At 59.4% G+C, this 15,741-nt stretch overlaps 1 pseudogene; it reads left to right on the top strand.

Moving 5' to 3' along the window:
• The first annotated feature begins 14,517 nt into the window (after positions 1-14,517).
• Positions 14,518-14,636, top strand: LOC135000993 (5S ribosomal RNA; annotated as a pseudogene).
• Positions 14,637-15,741: the final 1,105 nt, after the last annotated feature.

The following is a 15,741-nucleotide window of genomic DNA, read 5'->3' as shown; positions in this document are numbered from 1 at the left end:
CCTCTGGTGCCTGTGGTGCCTCTGCTGCCTATGCTGCCTCTGGTGCCTGTGCTGCCTCTGCTTCCTGTGCTGCCTCTGGTACCTGTGCTGCCTGTGCTGCCTCTGGTGCCTGTGCTGCCTCTGGTGTCTGTGCTGCCTCTGGTGCCTGTGCTGCCTTTGGTGACTGTGCTGCCTCTGCATCCTGTGCTTTTTCTGGTGCCTGTGCTGCCTCTGGTGCCTGTGCTGCCTCTGATGCCTGTGCTGCCTTTGCTACCTCTGGTGCCTGTGCTGCCTTTGGTGCCTGTACTGCCTCTGGTGCCTGTGCTGCCTCTCGTGCTTGTGCTGCCTGTGCTGCCTCTGGTGCCTGTGCTTCCTCTGTTGCCTGTACTGCCTCTGGTACCAGTGCTACCGCTGGTGCCTGTGCTGCCTCTGGTGTCTGTGCTGCCTCTGGTGCCAGTTCTGCCTCTGATGCCTGTGCTACTTGTGCTGCCTCTGGTGCCTGTGCTGCCTGTGCTGCCTCTGGTTCCTTTGGTGCCTGTGCTGCCTCTGGTGCCTGTGCTGCCTCTGGTGTCAGTGATGCCTTTGCTGCCTCTAGTGCCTGTGCTGTCTCTGGTGCCTGTGCTGCCTCTGTTGCATGTGTTGCCTCTGGTGCCTGTGCTGCCTCTGGTGCCTGTGCTGCCTCTGGTGCCAGTGCTGCCTCTGGTGTCAGTGCTGCCTGTGCTGCCTCTGGTGTCAGTGCTACCTCTGGTGCCTGTGCTGCCAGTGCTATCCTCTGGTGCCTGTTCTGCCTCTGGTGCCTGTGCTGCCTCTGGTGCTAGTGCTGCCTGTGCTGCCTCTGGTGTAAGTGCTGCCTCTGGTGCTAGTGCTGCCTGTGCTACCTCTGGTGCCTATGCTGCCTCTGGTGCCAGTGCTGCCTGTTCTGCCTCTGGTGTCAGTGCTGCCTGTGCTGCCTCTGGTGCCTGTGCTGCCTCTGGTGCTTGTACTACCTCTGGTGCCTGTGCTGCCTGTGCTGCCTCTTGTGCCTGTGCTGCCTCTGGTGCCTGTTCTGCTTGTGCTGCCTCTGGTTCCTGTGTTGTCTGTGCTGCCTGTGCTGCCTCTGGTTCCTCTGGTGCCTGTGCTGCCTCAGGTTCCTCTATTGCCTGTGCTGCCTCTGGTGCCTGCGCAGCCGGAGCTGCCTCTGGTGCCAGTGCTGCCTGTGCTGCCTCTGCTGCCTGTGCTGCCTCTGGAGCTTGTACTGCCTGTGATGTCTCTGGTGCCTGTGCTGCCTCTACTGCCTGTGCTGCCTCTGGTGCTTGTACTGCATGTGCTGCCTCTGGTGCCTGTGCTGCCTCTGGTGCCAGTTCTGCCTGTGCTGCCTCTGGTGCCTGTGCTGCCTCTGGTGCCAGTTCTGCCTGTGCGCCTCTGGTGTCAGTGCTGTCTGTGCTGTCTCTGGTGTCAGTGCTGCCTATGGTGCCAGTGCTGCCTGTGGTGTCAGTGCAGCCTGTGCTGCCTCTGGTGTCAGTGCTGCCTGTGCTACCTCTGGTACCTGTGGTGCCTCTGCTGCCTCTGCTGCCTCTGGTGCCTGTGCTGCCTCTGCTTCCTGTGCTGCCTCTGGTGCCTGTGCTGCCTGTGCTGCCTCTGGTGCCTGTGCTGCCTCTGGTGCCTGTGCTGCCTGTGCTGCCTCTGGTGCCTGTTCTGCCTCTGGTGCCTGTGCTGCCTCTGGTGCTAGTGCTGCCTGTGCTGCCTCTGGTGTAAGTGCTGCCTGTGCTGCCTCTGGTGTCTGTGTTGCCTCTGGTGCCAGTTCTGCCTCTGATGCCTGTGCTACTTGTGCTGCCTCTGGTGCCTGTGTTGCCTGTGCTGCCTCTGGTTCCTTTGGTGCCTGTGCTGCCTCTGGTGCCTGTGCTGCCTCTGGTGTCAGTGATGCCTTTGCTGCCTCTGGTGCCTGTGCTGTCTCTGGTGCCTGTGCTGCCTCTGTTGCCTGTGCTGCCTGTGTTGCCTCTGGTGCCTGTGCTGCCTCTGGTGCCTGTGCTGCTCTGGTGCCAGTGCTGCCTCTGGTGTCAGTGCTGCCTGTGCTGCCTCTGGTGTCAGTGCTGCCTCTGGTGCCTGTGCTGCCTCTGGTGCCTGTGCTGCCTCTGGTGCTAGTGCTGCCTGTGCTGCATCTGGTGTAAGTGCTGCCTGTGCTGCCTCTGGTATCAGTGCTGCCTCTGGTGCTAGTGCTGCCTGTGCTACCTCTGGTGCCTATGCTGCCTCTGGTGCCAGTGCTGCCTGTTCTGCCTCTGGTGTCAGTGCTGCCTGTGCTGCCTCTGGTGCCTGTTCTGCTTGTGCTGCCTCTGGTTCCTCTGGTGCCTGTGCTGCCTCTGGTTCCTCTATTGCCTGTGCTGCCTCTGGTGCCTGCGCAGCCGGAGCTGCCTCTGGTGCCAGTGCTGCCTCTGCTGCCTGTGCTGCCTCTGGTGCTTGTACTGCGTGTGATGTCTCTGGTGCCTGTGCTGCCTCTGCTGCCTGTGCTGCCTCTGGTGCTTGTACTGCCTGTGCTGCCTCTGGTGCCAGTTCTGCCTGTGCTGCCTCTGGTGCCTGTGCTGCCTCTGGTGCCAGTGCTGCCTCTGGTGCCAGTGCTGCCTGTGCTTCCTGTGCTGCCTCTGGTGTCAGTGCTGCCTGTGCTTCCTCTGGTGCCTGCGCTGCCGCTGATGCCAGTGATGCCTGTGCTGCCTCTGGTGCCTGTGCTGCCTGTGCTACCTCTGGTGCCAGTGCTGCCTCTGGTGCCTGTGCTGCCTCTGGTGCCTGTGCTGCCTCTGGTGCCAGTGCTGCCTGTGCTGCCTCTGGTGCCAGTGCTGCCTGTGCTGCCTCTGGTGTCAGTGCTGCCTGTGCTTCCTCTGGTGCCTTGCTGCCTCTGGTGCCTGTGCTGCCTCTGGTGCCAGTGCTGCCTGTGCTTCCTCTGGTGCCTGTGCTGCCTCTGATGCCAGTGCTGCCTATGCTGCCTCTGGTGCCTGTGCTGCCTCTGGTGTGTGTGCTGACTCTGGTGCCAATGGTGCCTGTGCTGCCTCTGGTGCCTGTGCTGCCTCTGGTGCCTGTGCTGCCTTTGGTGCCTGTGCTGACTCTGGTGCCTCTGCTGCCTGTGCTGCCTCTGGTGCCTGTGCTGCCTCTGGTGCCTGTGCTGCCTATGGTGTCTCTGGAGCTTGTACTGCCCGTGCTTCCTCTGGTGCCTTTGCTGCCTCTGGTGCCTTGCTGCCTCTGATGCCTTTGCTGCCTCCGGTGCCTGTGCTGCCTCTGGTGTGTGTGCTGCCTCTGATGCCAGTGCTGCCTGTTATACCTCTGGTGCCTGTGCTACCTCTGGTGCCTGTGCTGCCTCTGGTGCCAGTGCTGCCTGTGCTACCTCTGGTGCCTGTGCTGCTTCTGCTGCCTGTGCTGCCTCTGGTGCTTGTACTGCCTGTGATGCCTCTGGTGCCAGTTCTGCCTGTGCTACCTCTGGTGCTTGTACTGCCTGTGCTGCCTGTGCTGCCTCTGGTGCCAGTTCTGCCTGTGCGCCTCTGGTGTCAGTGCTGCCTGTGCTGTCTCTGGTGTCAGTGCTGCCTATGGTGCCAGTGCTGCCTCTGGTGTCAGTGCTGCCTGTGCTGCCTCTGGTGTCAGTGCTGCCTGTGCTACCTCTGGTGCCTGTGGTGCCTCTGCTGCCTATGCTGCCTCTGGTGCCTGTGCTGCCTCTGCTTCCTGTGCTGCCTCTGGTACCTGTGCTGCCTGTGCTGCCTCTGGTGCCTGTGCTGCCTCTGGTGTCTGTGCTGCCTCTGGTGCCTGTGCTGCCTTTGGTGACTGTGCTGCCTCTGCATCCTGTGCTTTTTCTGGTGCCTGTGCTGCCTGTGCTGCCTCTGATGCCTGTGCTGCCTTTGCTACCTCTGGTGCCTGTGCTGCCTTTGGTGCCTGTACTGCCTCTGGTGCCTGTGCTGCCTCTCGTGCTTGTGCTGCCTGTGCTGCCTCTGGTGCCTGTGCTTCCTCTGTTGCCTGTACTGCCTCTGGTACCAGTGCTGCCTGTGCTACCGCTGGTGCCTGTGCTGCCTCTGGTGCCTGTGCTTCCTCTGTTGCCTGTACTGCCTCTGGTACCAGTGCTGCCTGTGCTACCGCTGGTGTCTGTGCTGCCTCTGGTGCCAGTTCTGCCTCTGATGCCTGTGCTACTTGTGCTGCCTCTGGTGCCTGTGTTGCCTGTGCTGCCTCTGGTTCCTTTGGTGCCTGTGCTGCCTCTGGTGCCTGTGCTGCCTCTGGTGTCAGTGATGCCTTTGCTGCCTCTGGTGCCTGTGCTGTCTCTGGTGCCTGTGCTGCCTCTGTTGCATGTGTTGCCTCTGGTGCCTGTGATGCCTCTGGTGCCTACGCTGCCTCTGGTGCCAGAGCTGCCTCTGGTGTCAGTGCTGCCTGTGCAGCCTCTGGTGTCAGTGCTGCCTCTGGTGCCTGTGCTGCCTGTGCTGCCTCTGGTGCCTGTTCTGCCTCTGGTGCCTGTGCTGCCTCTGGTGCTAGTGCTGCCTGTGCTGCCTCTGGTGTAAGTGCTGCCTGTGCTGCCTCTGGTATCAGTGCTGCCTCTGGTGCTAGTGCTGCCTGTGCTACCTCTGGTGCCTATGCTGCCTCTGGTGCCAGTGCTGCCTGTTCTGCCTCTGGTGTCAGTGCTGCCTGTGCTGCCTCTGGTGCCTGTGCTGCCTCTGGTGCCAGTTCTGACTGTGCTACCTCTGGTGCCTGTGCTTACTCTGGTGCCTGTGCTGCCTCTGGTGCCTGTGCTGCCTCTGGTGCTTGTACTGCCTCTGGTGCCTGTGCTGCCTCTTGTGCCTGTGCTACCTCTGGTGCCTGTGCTGCTTGTGCTGCCTCTGGTTCCTGTGTTGTCTGTGCTGCCTGTGCTGCCTCTGGTTCCTCTGGTGCCTGTGCTGCCTCAGGTTCCTCTATTGCCTGTGCTGCCTCTGATGCCTGCGCAGCCGGAGCTGCCTCTGGTGCCAGTGCTGCCTGTGCTGCCTCTGCTGCCTGTGCTGCCTCTGGTGCTTGTACTGCCTGTGATGTCTCTGGTGCCTGTGCTGCCTCTGCTGCCTCTGGTGCTTGTACTGCCTGTGCTGCCTCTGGTGCCTGTGCTGCCTCTGGTGCCAGTTCTGCCTGTGCTGCCTCTGGTGCCAGTTCTGCCTGTGCGCCTCTGGTGTCAGTGCTGTCTGTACTGTCTCTGGTGTCAGTGCTGCCTATGGTGCCAGTGCTGCCTCTGGTGTCAGTGCTGCCTGTGCTGCCTCTGGTGTAAGTGCTGCCTGTGCTGCCTCTGGTGCCTGTGCTGCCTCTGGTGCCAGTTCTGACTGTGCTACCTCTGGTGCCTATGCTGCCTCTGGTGCCAGTGCTGCCTGTTCTGCCTCTGGTGTCAGTGCTGCCTGTGCTGCCTCTGGTGCCTGTGCTGCCTCTGGTGCCAGTTCTGACTGTGCTACCTCTGGTGCCTGTGCTTACTCTGGTGCCTGTGCTGCCTCTGGTGCCTGTGCTGCCTCTGGTGCTTGTACTGCCTCTGGTGCCTGTGCTGCCTCTTGTGCCTGTGCTACCTCTGGTGCCTGTGCTGCTTGTGCTGCCTCTGGTTCCTGTGTTGTCTGTGCTGCCTGTGCTGCCTCTGGTTCCTCTGGTGCCTGTGCTGCCTCAGGTTCCTCTATTGCCTGTGCTGCCTCTGATGCCTGCGCAGCCGGAGCTGCCTCTGGTGCCAGTGCTGCCTGTGCTGCCTCTGCTGCCTGTGCTGCCTCTGGTGCTTGTACTGCCTGTGATGTCTCTGGTGCCTGTGCTGCCTCTGCTGCCTCTGGTGCTTGTACTGCCTGTGCTGCCTCTGGTGCCTGTGCTGCCTCTGGTGCCAGTTCTGCCTGTGCTGCCTCTGGTGCCAGTTCTGCCTGTGCGCCTCTGGTGTCAGTGCTGTCTGTACTGTCTCTGGTGTCAGTGCTGCCTATGGTGCCAGTGCTGCCTCTGGTGTCAGTGCTGCCTGTGCTGCCTCTGGCGCCAGTGCTGCCTGTGCTGCCTCTGGTGTCAGTGCTGCCTGTGCTACCTCTGGTGCCAGTGCTGCCTGTTCTGCCTCTGGTGTCAGTGCTGCCTGTGCTGCCTCTGGTGCCTGTGCTGCCTCTGGTGCCAGTTCTGACTGTGCTACCTCTGGTGCCTGTGCTTACTCTGGTGCCTGTGCTGCCTCTGGTGCCTGTGCTGCCTCTGGTGCTTGTACTGCCTCTGGTGCCTGTGCTGCCTCTTGTGCCTGTGCTACCTCTGGTGCCTGTGCTGCTTGTGCTGCCTCTGGTTCCTGTGTTGTCTGTGCTGCCTGTGCTGCCTCTTGTTCCTCTGGTGCCTGTGCTGCCTCAGGTTCCTCTATTGCCTGTGCTGCCTCTGATGCCTGCGCAGCCGGAGCTGCCTCTGGTGCCAGTGCTGCCTGTGCTGCCTCTGCTGCCTGTGCTGCCTCTGGTGCTTGTACTGCCTGTGATGTCTCTGGTGCCTGTGCTGCCTCTGCTGCCTCTGGTGCTTGTACTGCCTGTGCTGCCTCTGGTGCCTGTGCTGCCTCTGGTGCCAGTTCTGCCTGTGCTGCCTCTGGTGCCTGTGCTGCCTCTGGTGCCAGTTCTGCCTGTGCGCCTCTGGTGTCAGTGCTGTCTGTACTGTCTCTGGTGTCAGTGCTGCCTATGGTGCCAGTGCTGCCTCTGGTGTCAGTGCTGCCTGTGCTGCCTCTGGCGCCAGTGCTGCCTGTGCTGCCTCTGGTGTCAGTGCTGCCTGTGCTACCTCTGGTGCCTGTGGTGCCTCTGCTGCCTACGCTGCCTCTGGTGCCTGTGCTGCCTCTGGTGCCTGTGCTGCCTCTGGTGCCTGTGCTGCCTGTGCTGCCTCTGGTGCCTGTGCTGCCTGTGCTGCCTCTGGTGCCTGTTCTGCCTCTGGTGCCTGTGCTGCCTCTGGTGCTAGTGCTGCCTGTGCTGCCTCTGGTGTAAGTGCTGCCTGTGCTGCCTCTGGTATCAGTGCTGCCTCTGGTGCTAGTGCTGCCTGTGCTACCTCTGGTGCCTATGCTGCCTCTGGTGCCAGTGCTGCCTGTTCTGCCTCCGGTGTCAGTGCTGCCTGTGCTGCCTCTGGTGCCTGTGCTGCCTCTGGTGCCAGTTCTGACTGTGCTACCTCTGGTGCCTGTGCTTACTCTGGTGCCTGTGCTGCCTCTGGTGCCTATGCTGCCTCTGGTGCTTGTACTGCCTCTGGTGCCTGTGCTGCCTGTGCTTCCTCTTGTGCCTGTGCTGCCTCTGGTGTCTGTGCTGCCTCTGGTGCCTGTGCTGCCTTTGGTGACTGTGCTGCCTCTGCATCCTGTGCTTTTTCTGGTGCCAGTGCTGCCTCTGGTGCCTGTGCTGCCTCTGATGCCTGTGCTGCCTTTGCTACCTCTGGTGCCTGTGCTGCCTTTGGTGCCTGTACTGCCTCTGGTGCCTGTGCTGCCTCTCGTGCTTGTGCTGCCTGTGCTGCCTCTGGTGCCTGTGCTCCTCTGTTGCCTGTACTGCCTCTGGTACCAGTGCTGCCTGTGCTACCGCTGGTGCCTGTGCTGCCTCTGGTGCCTGTGCTTCCTCTGTTGCCTGTACTGCCTCTGGTGCCAGTGCTGCCTGTGCTGCCTCTGGTGTAAGTGCTGCCTGTGCTGCCTCTGGTATCAGTGCTGCCTGTGCTACCTCTGGTGCCTATGCTGCCTCTGGTGCCGGTGCTGCCTGTTCTGCCTCTGGTGTCAGTGCTGCCTGTGCTGCCTCTGGTGCCTGTGCTGCATCTGGTGCCAGTTCTGACTGTGCTACCTCTGGTGCCTGTGCTTACTCTGGTGCCTGTGCTGCCTCTGGTGCCTGTGCTGCCTCTGGTGCTTGTACTGCCTCTGGTGCCTGTGCTGCCTCTTGTGCCTGTGCTGCCTCTGGTGCCTGTTCTGCTTGTGCTGCCTCTGGTTCCTGTGTTGTCTATGCTGCCTGTGCTGCCTCTGGTTCCTTTGGTGCCTGTGCTGCCTCAGGTTCCTCTATTGCCTTTGCTGCCTCTGGTGCCTGCGCAGCCGGAGCTGCCTCTGGTGCCAGTGCTGCCTGTGCTGCCTCTGGTGCTTGTACTGGCTGTGATGTCTCTGGTGCCTGTGCTGCCTCTGCTGCCTGTGCTGCCTCTGGTGCTTGTACTGCCTGTGCTGCCTCTGGTGCCTGTGCTGCCTCTGGTGCCAGTTCTGCCTGTGCTGCCTCTGGTGCCTGTGCTGCCTCTGGTGCCAGTTCTGCCTGTGCGCCTCTGGTGTCAGTGCTGTCTGTGCTGTCTCTGGTGTCAGTGCTGCCTATGGTGCCAGTGCTGCCTCTGGTGTCAGTGCTGCCTGTGCTGCCTCTGGCGCCAGTGCTGCCTGTGCTGCCTCTGGTGTCAGTGCTGCCTGTGCTACCTCTGGTGCCTGTGGTGCCTCTGCTGCCTACGCTGCCTCTGGTGCCTGTGCTGCCTCAGCTTCCTGTGCTGCCTCTGGTGCCTGTGCTGCCTCTGGTGCCTGTGCTGCCTCTGGTGCCTGTTCTGCCTCTGGTGCCTGTGCTGCCTCTGGTGCTAGTGCTGCCTGTGCTGCCTCTGGTGTAAGTGCTGCCTGTGCTGTCTCTGGTATCAGTGCTGCCTCTGGTGCTAGTGCTGCCTGTGCTACCTCTGGTGCCTATGCTGCCTCTGGTGCCAGTGCTGCCTGTTCTACCTCTGGTGTCAGTGCTGCCTGTGCTGCCTCTGTTGCCAGTTCTGACTGTGCTACCTCTGGTGCCTGTGCTTACTCTGGTGCCTGTGCTGCCTCTGGTGCCTGTGCTGCCTCTGGTGCTTGTACTGCCTCTGGTGCCTGTACTGCATGTGCTTCCTCTTGTGCCTGTGCTGCCTCTGGTGCCTGTTCTGCTTGTGCTGCCTCTGGTTCCTGTGTTGTCTGTGCTGCCTGTGCTGCCTCTGGTTCCTCTGGTGCCTGTGCTGCCTCTGGTTCCTCTATTGCCTGTGCTGCCTCTGGTGCCTGCGCAGATGGAGCTGCCTCTGGTGCCAGTGCAGCCTGTGCTGCCTCTGCTGCCTGTGCTGCCTCTGGTGCTTGCACTGCCTGTGATGTCTCTGGTGCCTGTGCTGCCTCTGCTGCCTGTGCTGCCTCTGGTGCCTGTGCTGCCTCTGGTGCCAGTTCTGCCTGTGCTGCCTCTGGTGCCTGTGCTGCCTCTGGTGCCAGTTCTGCCTGTGCGCCTCTGGTGTCAGTGCTGCCTGTGCTGTCTCTGGTGTCAGTGCTGCCTATGGTGCCAGTGCTGCCTCTGGTGTCAGTGCTGCCTGTGCTGCCTCTGGTGTCAGTGCTGCCTGTGCTACCTCTGGTGCCTGTGGTGCCTCTGCTGCCTACGCTGCCTCTGGTGCCTGTGCTGCCTCTGCTTCCTGTGCTGCCTCTGGTGCCTGTGCTGCCTCTGGTGCCTGTGCTGCCTCTGGTGCCTTTGGTGACTGTGCTGCCTCTGCTTCCTGTGCTTTCTCTGTTGCCTGTGCTGCCTCTGGTGCCTGTGCTGCCTCTGATGCCTGTGCTGCCTTTGCTACCTCTGGTGCCTGTGCTGCCTCTGGTGCCTGTGCTGCCTCTCGTGCTTGTGCTGCCTGTACTGCCTCTGGTGCCTGCGCTTCCTCTGTTGCCTGTGCTGCCTCTGGTACCTGTGCTGCCTTTGGTGCTAGTGCTGCCTGTGCTACCTCTGGTGCCTGTGCTGCCTCTGGTGCCAGTGCTGCCTTTGGTGCTAGTGCTGCCTGTGCTACCTCTGGTGCCTGTGCTGCCTCTGGTGCCTGTGCCTGTGCTGCCTCTGGTGCCTGTGCTGCTTCTGATGCCTGTGCTGCCTGTGCTGCCTCTGGTGCCTTTGGTGACTGTGCTGCCTCTGCTTCCTGTGCTTTCTCTGTTGCCTGTGCTGCCTGTGCTGCCTCTGGTGCCTGTGCTGCCTCTGATGCGTTTGTTGCCTTTGCTACCTCTGGTGCCTGTGCTTCCTCTGTTGCCTGTACTACCTCTGGTGCCAGTGCTGCCTGTGCTACCTCTGGTGCCTGTGCTGCCTCTGGTGTCTGTGCTGCCTCTGGTGCCAGTTCTGCCTGTGCTACCTCTGGTGCCTGTGCTGCCTCTGGTGCCTGTGTTGCCTGTGCTGCCTGTGCTGCCTCTGGTTCCTCTGGTGCCTGTGCTGCCTCTGGTGCCTGTGCTGCCTCTGGTGCCTTTGCTGCCTCTGGTGCCTGTGCTGTCTCTGGTGCCTGTGCTGCCTCTGTTGCCTGTGTTGCCTCTGGTGCCTGTGCTGCCTCTGGTGCCTGTGCTGCCTCTGGTGTCAGTGCTGCCTGTGCTGCCTCTGGTTTCAGTGCTGCCTGTGCTGCCTCTGGTGCCTGTTCTGCCTCTGGTGCCTGTTCTGCCTCTGGTGCCTGTGCTGCCTCTGGTGCTAGTGCTGCCTGTGGTGCCTCTGGTGTAAGTGCTGCCTGTGCTGCCTCTGGTATCAGTGCTGCCTCTGGTGCTAGTGCTGCCTGTGCTACCTCTGGTGCCTGTGCTGCCTCTGGTGCTAGTGCTGCCTGTGCTGCCTCTGGTGTCAGTGCTGCCTGTGCTGCCTCTGGTATCAGTGCTGCCTCTGGTGCTAGTGCTGCCTGTGCTACCTCTGGTGCCTATGCTGCCTCTGGTGCCAGTGCTGCCTGTTCTGCCTCTGGTGTCAGTGCTGCCTGTGCTGCCTCTGGTGCCAGTTCTGACTGTGCTACATCTGGTGCCTGTGCTGCCTCTGGTACCTGTGCTGCCTCTGGTGCTTGTACTGCCTCTGGTGCCTGTGCTGCCTGTGCTGCCTCTTGTGCCTGTGCTGCCTCTGGTGCCAGTGCTGCCTGTTCTGCCTCTGGTGTCAGTGCTGCCTGTGCTGCCTCTGGTGCTAGTGCTGCCTGTGCTGCCTCTGGTGTAAGTGCTGCCTGTGCTGCCTCTGGTATCAGTGCTGCCTCTTGTGCTAGTGCTGCCTGTGCTACCTCTGGTGCCTATGCTGCCTCTGGTGCCAGTGCTGCCTGTTCTGCCTCTGGTGTCAGTGCTGCCTGTGCTGCCTCTGGTGCCTGTGCTGCCTCTGGTGCCAGTTCTGACTGTGCTACATCTGGTGCCTGTGCTGCCTCTGGTACCTGTGCTGCCTCTGGTGCTTGTACTGCCTCTTGTGCCTGTGCTGCCTCTGGTGCTAGTGCTGCCTGTGCTGCCTCTTGTGCCTGTGCTGCCTCTGGTGCCAGTGCTGCCTGTTCTGCCTCTGGTGTCAGTGCTGCCTGTGCTGCCTCTGGTGCCTGTGCTGCCTCTGGTGCTAGTGCTGCCTGTGCTGCCTCTGGTGTAAGTGCTGCCTGTGCTGCCTCTGGTATCAGTGCTGCCTCTGGTGCTAGTGCTGCCTGTGCTACCTCTGGTGCCTATGCTGCCTCTGGTGCCAGTGCTGCCTGTTCTGCCTCTGGTGTCAGCGCTGCCTGTTCTGCCTCTGGTGTCAGTGCTGCCTGTGCTGCCTCTGGTGCCTGTGCTGCCTCTGGTGCTAGTGCTGCCTGTGCTGCCTCTGGTGTAAGTGCTGCCTGTGCTGCCTCTGGTATCAGTGCTGCCTCTGGTGCTAGTGCTGCCTGTGCTACCTCTGGTGCCTATGCTGCCTCTGGTGCCAGTGCTGCCTGTTCTGCCTCTGGTGTCAGTGCTGCCTGTGCTGCCTCTGGTGCCAGTTCTGACTGTGCTACATCTGGTGCCTGTGCTGCCTCTGGTACCTGTGCTGCCTCTGGTGCTTGTACTGCCTCTGGTGCCTGTGCTGCCTGTGCTGCCTCTTGTGCCTGTGCTGCCTCTGGTGCCAGTGCTGCCTGTTCTGCCTCTGGTGTCAGTGCTGCCTGTGCTGCCTCTGGTGCTAGTGCTGCCTGTGCTGCCTCTGGTGTAAGTGCTGCCTGTGCTGCCTCTGGTATCAGTGCTGCCTCTTGTGCTAGTGCTGCCTGTGCTACCTCTGGTGCCTATGCTGCCTCTGGTGCCAGTGCTGCCTGTTCTGCCTCTGGTGTCAGTGCTGCCTGTGCTGCCTCTGGTGCCTGTGCTGCCTCTGGTGCCAGTTCTGACTGTGCTACATCTGGTGCCTGTGCTGCCTCTGGTACCTGTGCTGTCTCTGGTGCTTGTACTGCCTCTTGTGCCTGTGCTGCCTCTGGTGCTAGTGCTGCCTGTGCTGCCTCTTGTGCCTGTGCTGCCTCTGGTGCCAGTGCTGCCTGTTCTGCCTCTGGTGTCAGTGCTGCCTGTGCTGCCTCTGGTGCCTGTGCTGCCTCTGGTGCTAGTGCTGCCTGTGCTGCCTCTGGTGTAAGTGCTGCCTGTGCTGCCTCTGGTATCAGTGCTGCCTCTGGTGCTAGTGCTGCCTGTGCTACCTCTGGTGCCTATGCTGCCTCTGGTGCCAGTGCTGCCTGTTCTGCCTCTGGTGTCAGCGCTGCCTGTTCTGCCTCTGGTGTCAGTGCTGCCTGTGCTGCCTCTGGTGCCTGTGCTGCCTCTGGTGCTAGTGCTGCCTGTGCTGCCTCTGGTGTAAGTGCTGCCTGTGCTGCCTCTGGTATCAGTGCTGCCTCTGGTGCTAGTGCTGCCTGTGCTACCTCTGGTGCCTATGCTGCCTCTGGTGCCAGTGCTGCCTGTTCTGCCTCTGGTGTCAGTGCTGCCTGTGCTGCCTCTGGTGCCAGTTCTGACTGTGCTACATCTGGTGCCTGTGCTGCCTCTGGTACCTGTGCTGCCTCTGGTGCTTGTACTGCCTCTGGTGCCTGTGCTGCCTGTGCTGCCTCTTGTGCCTGTGCTGCCTCTGGTGCTAGTGCTGCCTTTGCTGCCTCTTGTGCCTGTGCTGCCTCTGGTGCCAGTGCTGCCTATTCTGCCTCTGGTGTCAGTGCTGCCTGTGCTGCCTCTGGTGCCTGTACTGCCTCTGGTGTAAGTGCTGCCTGTGCTGCCTCTGGTATCAGTGCTGCCTCTGGTGCTAGTGCTGCCTGTGCTACCTCTGGTGCCTATGCTGCCTCTGGTGCCAGTGCTGCCTGTTCTGCCTCTGGTGTCAGTGCTGCCTGTTCTGCCTCTGGTGTCAGTGCTGCCTGTGCTGCCTCTGGTGCTAGTGCTGCCTGTGCTGCCTCTGGTGTAAGTGCTGCCTGTGCTGCCTCTGGTATCAGTGCTACCTCTGGTGCTAGTGCTGCCTGTGCTTCCTCTGGTGCCTATGCGGCCTCTGGTGCCAGTGCTGCCTGTTCTGCCTCTGGTGTCAGTGCTGCCTGTGCTGCCTCTGGTGCCTGTGCTGCCTCTGGTGCCAGTTCTGACTGTGCTACCTCTGGTGCCTGTGCTTACTCTGGTGCCTGTGCTGCCTCTGGTGCCTATGCTGCCTCTGGTGCTTGTACTGCCTCTGGTGCCTGTGCTGCCTGTGCTTCCTCTTGTGCCTGTGCTGCCTCTGGTGTCTGTGCTGCCTCTGGTGCCTGTGCTGCCTTTGGTGACTGTGCTGCCTCTGCATCCTGTGCTTTTTCTGGTGCCAGTGCTGCCTCTGGTGCCTGTGCTGCCTCTGATGCCTGTGCTGCCTTTGCTACCTCTGGTGCCTGTGCTGCCTTTGGTGCCTGTACTGCCTCTGGTGCCTGTGCTGCCTCTCGTGCTTGTGCTGCCTGTGCTGCCTCTGGTGTAAGTGCTGCCTGTGCTGCCTCTGGTATCAGTGCTACCTCTGGTGCTAGTGCTGCCTGTGCTTCCTCTGGTGCCTATGCGGCCTCTGGTGCCAGTGCTGCCTGTTCTGCCTCTGGTGTCAGTGCTGCCTGTGCTGCCTCTGGTGCCTGTGCTGCCTCTGGTGCCAGTTCTGACTGTGCTACCTCTGGTACAAAAAAAATATTGTTACAGTGCAGAAAATGCTCTAAGCTTTATTGCTGGTGCTTCCAGCCCTAATATAATGTGCTACACTTATCTTTCACACCCAAGTGTAAATAGGATAGGTGCTGTGTGATCCTGCATGTACTCTGCCCTTGGTAAATCTCAAATTGTGTACTGCATGCTCTCGTGAAGTTCTCTCACTATTGAGAGAAGTGTACAGGGGTATTTCTTTCCTTTGCCTCAGGTATAGCCCTGTGCCAAAAATTAAGATCTGTCCTGATATGGGACATTCTGCCCATATCACCTGTGAAATCTAAGGTTCTGGTGCACGACATAAATTTGTCTATCAAACTATTTATTGCTATATAAATCCAAAGTGCACTACCAACGAGATACATATATTTCATTGTGACACCATTCCTAAATTATTTTTTTCCATCTCTGGTGGATATTTGCTTTTCAACACCTGTCATTGTGTTGTATCTTTGGACCAGGAATTGGCAGTAATCATACATCTGAGGTAACCCCCAGGGACCCACAGTTAATGTGTTAACAATCCTCCTTTTGCCTTTTCCTTCTCCCATCCTAGAATCATACTTACATCTCTTCCTACTGATCTTTCTTCTGTGAACTCTCATCCACGATTCAGAGGAGCGTGTCCCGCAGGAGATACGCTTCCTCGGTCTAACGTGGACAGCAGATTCACACCTGTTCACTTTCCTGGTACTTTACTTTTCTCCTTTCTCAGTACGCATTTCTAGCATTCTTTTTTCCAAGGAGGAATCAATCCTCCTATTTCGGTGCACTCTCATTGGTACTATAGGTTTGAACTTTCCTACGACCATACCCCTACGTTCACGCCCAATCTCATCCGATCTTGGAAGCTAAACGCAGGTGGGCTGGGTCAGTACCTAGACGGGCGACCACTAGGGAATACCCAGTGAAGTAGGAAAACTCCCCTCCCTGTAGACAAATACCAACAGCAGTATCACCACTCATACCCTTTTTTTCTTACTTCTTTTTACTCATTACGGAGTTCATTGTTTAGAAGTGTTACCAAGTGTATGGGATCTCCCACTTCACGATTGTAACCCAATTAGGGCTGTATTAATACAAACACAGTTTGTACAGATCTTGGGCAGAGGGAAGTAGCTTAATATGTAGCTAACTTCCGACATGCAATTATCCAGGAATAATTAAGATCTGAACATCCTATTGTGAGACCGTTGCCTCCAGTTGACCTATCCATACCTACCCCATCTCCAACCTGTCGTGTTTAACCCCCATGTACTCTAAAGAGTAGAAATAAAAATTGTACTGGTATTACTCCTCAAATATTTGACTTATCAATTAACAGATAGGCCCTCATTCCGAGTTGTTCGCTCGGTATTTTTCATCGCATCGCAGTGAAAATCCGCTTAGTACGCATGCGCAATGTTCGCACTGCGACTGCGCCAAGTAACTTTACTATGAAGAAAGTATTTTTACTCACGGCTTTTTCTTCGCTCTGGCGATCGTAATGTGATTGACAGGAAATGGGTGTTACTGGGCGGAAACACGGCGTTTCAGGGGCGTGTGGCTGAAAACGCTACCGTTTCCGGAAAAAACGCAGGAGTGGCCGGGGAAACGGTGGGAGTGCCTGGGCGAACGCTGGGTGTGTTTGTGACGTCAACCAGGAACGACAAGCACTGAACTGATCGCACAGGCAGAGTAAGTCTGGAGCTACTCTGAAACTGCTAAGTAGTTAGTAATCGCATTATTGCGAATACATCGGTCGCAATTTTATGAAGCTAAGATTCACTCCCAGTAGGCGGCGGCTTAGCGTGTGTAACTCTGCTAAAATCGCCTTGCGACCGATCAACTCGGAATGAGGGCCAGATAGTTAACACAAGAGTGCGCCCAAACAAGAGTCATACTTTTTCTTCTATACATGTGCTACCTCTGGTGCCTGTGCTTACTCTGGTGCCTGTGCTGCCTCTGGTGCTTGTACTGCCTCTGGTGCCTGTGCTGCCTGTGCTGCCGCTTGTGCCTGTGCTGCCTCTGGTGCCTGTTCTGCT

The sequence above is a fragment of the Pseudophryne corroboree genome, unplaced genomic scaffold (genome assembly GCF_028390025.1).
Source record: "Pseudophryne corroboree isolate aPseCor3 unplaced genomic scaffold, aPseCor3.hap2 scaffold_1589, whole genome shotgun sequence".
Taxonomy (NCBI): domain Eukaryota; kingdom Metazoa; phylum Chordata; class Amphibia; order Anura; family Myobatrachidae; genus Pseudophryne; species Pseudophryne corroboree.
This window is presented reverse-complemented; position numbering and strand designations above follow the sequence as displayed.